This window comes from Fukomys damarensis, unplaced genomic scaffold (assembly GCF_012274545.1).
Source record: "Fukomys damarensis isolate Sample0158 unplaced genomic scaffold, DMR_v1.0_HiC HiC_scaffold_6, whole genome shotgun sequence".
Classification (NCBI taxonomy): Eukaryota; Metazoa; Chordata; class Mammalia; order Rodentia; family Bathyergidae; genus Fukomys; species Fukomys damarensis.
The window spans coordinates 36,058,721-36,061,091 of NW_022900918.1; the positions used below are offsets into that span (position 1 = coordinate 36,058,721).

The 2,371-nt window shown below is 43.6% G+C and overlaps 1 long non-coding RNA gene across 1 annotated transcript; it reads left to right on the forward strand.

The window, feature by feature from the left end:
* The first annotated feature begins 209 nt into the window (after positions 1-209).
* On the forward strand, positions 210-2,167 carry LOC104848589. The gene is made up of 3 exons (XR_776466.1): positions 210-863; positions 1,209-1,275; positions 2,089-2,167. It is a non-coding gene; the product is annotated as an uncharacterized LOC104848589 (long non-coding RNA).
* The last annotated feature ends 204 nt before the right edge of the window (positions 2,168-2,371 follow it).

A 2,371-nucleotide genomic window follows, 5' to 3' on the forward strand; every position in this document is an offset into this window, starting at 1 on the left:
ATCTGGCTTAACCAAAGGCAATAAGCTAGAAAAAGGTCTGGGCAGCCCCAGAGCTCAGCCCCAGGCCTGGTCACCACAGGGGATACCTGAATTAATAAAAATGAAGAGCTGCATTTCCGTTCTTGTTTCTTAAGCCTTAGAACTAGGAATCCTACTTTTCCTACTGAACAAGTGATGTGTTCTCCTACCCAAAGTAAGAACATGCTACAGGTCATTTGGTACCTGACCCTTGGCTTCAAAATAACCTGTATGTTTACGTATACTGTGCATATGGGGAAGTTATCAGTGTACTTGCAATATGTGCTGTGGTCAGAAGGGCTGTAGTCATACATGTGTTACATTACTTCAATAGCTGTTCTATCAGTTGACACCTATCCAGCGAGTATTCTATGCCCTAGGCACACAGGGAAGGAAATTACAAACAGAAACAAGACAACAACAGAAATGGAAGTAGGAGAAAGCATACTGTCACCTCATAGGGTGTGAAGAGGTCCTCTCAAAGAGCACGTGGGAGCTGCAACTCAGCTTGGGTGATTTCTGGAGTCAGCATTGCAGAAAAGCAGTGAGAGGACAATTTAGAGAGAGGCACAGGAGAAAATAGGGAAGGGGCTTCAGTTTGAGGAGCTGAAAGAGGGCATGGCTCTATTGGAGAGGATTGGACTGGCCTGGTAACCAAAGGAAGAGAACAGCTTTGAAGGAGTTGTTGGGATTGGTAGGGTTTGGATGATCATTGTCTCGGTTCTGGTTTTGCAGGCTGGCTCTGGACAAGTCCTTATTTCTCAAGTGGGCACCTTTGTCTCCATGAGATGGTGGTGTATGCTTTGCTCAGTCTAAATTTTGTGAGGGCTCTGCCGGCATCCAAGGTGAGCATAAGTTAGGGCAATGACTTGAGATTTCCGGGTACTTACTAGATGAACATTCCTGAAAGTCTCTCATATCGGTGTCCTTAGTTGTGAGGGAGGTTGAGAAAAATTAATTGAATTTAGGGCTAATCAACTTTGTATTGCCTGCTTTTAGACCGACATTCCCTAAATAATTAGGATACCTGTTCACAGAGCTGAGTAAGGATCTGACCCAAAGTTTAAGGTCATGAGGGAGACGAGTAACAGATGAACATCAAACTTTATTCTGCATCTAGTTATCCACCAGGCATTGGTAGCCACATGCGATGAGTCACTGTTGTTTTTGTTTTGTTTTGTTGTTTGTAGCAAAAATAAATTTTAATCCCCGACTGCCTTAGAAGAAATTTCAGCTCAAGCTTCTAAGGAGGAACAGGTAAGAGAGAGGCTCAGGAGTTTGTCCTCTGTCCCTATAGTGGTCTCTGCTTGTGTCAGTGCTCCCTGCTTCTCAGGCGTTGGGAGTGGTGAGATGGCGTAGGCTGTCCCTGCTTTGGAACCTCAGTGTGTCTTGTGGTAAACTTCTACTACTTCTGCCTGCTGCAGGCATGGGCAATGTCAAAATCGAAGGAGTGATATTCAAAGCCAAGTGCAGTTTGACCTGAGCACTTCCTTTGAAAGCTGATCACATGGTGTATGAACTACTGGCTCACCACAGTGGGCGCCCCGCCATTTTTGGGTATTCCCTTTTCTCCCTGTCTCCTCTGAGAAACTTTTCCCTTCACATTTAGTTTTAAAAGTTCATTTCTCTCTTTAAGCGGCAGCTCAAATACCACAGTCTTCAAGTTATTTCTGTATTGATTTTTCCCCATTCATTATGCTCCTCTAGCTTAGTATTTCCAGAGCTGGGACCCTCTTAGACGCTGCCTATCAAATCTATGCCTAGTTAGTTACGTGAGTGTACCTTGTACCTATTCACTGGATTGAAAACTCCAGAGCCGGGGCCAAGGGAAGGTATGTATCTGTTTCTCTCCCTGACAGTACAGCAGTTTGTGAGTAGTAGGCACGTTAACAGCCATTTTGTGTGTTCATTAGATTCATTGCAATTTCTTTCTTGGCATATAGGAAAATAACATTTTTGCCTCCCTGGCAGGATCTAAATGGGACTTTGGTCAATGGGATGTGGATACGATGTTGTGAACCATTTCTAGCTCTGGGTACTGACCACCTGCTCTCTTTTCTCGCCTTGAAGACCACATGTTCAAGAGGGCAGCATGAGAAGATGAAGGAATGCAGCTCCCTGTCCTGGTCCTGGAAGAAGAGCTGCCCCTGAGAGGTTAGGAGCTCCTCAGGCATGGCACAAATAAAGCATGTGTCTTTGCTTTGTTAAATCTCTGTTATTTTAAGTATTATTTAGTGTACATTCTTCACTAAACTATATTGACAAATAGCCTTTAAGTTCCCTGACCCTAGGGACAATTTCTGTTTTTTTTTTTTTTAAATTTTATTTTAATGTATTACAAGTAGCTTTTAAG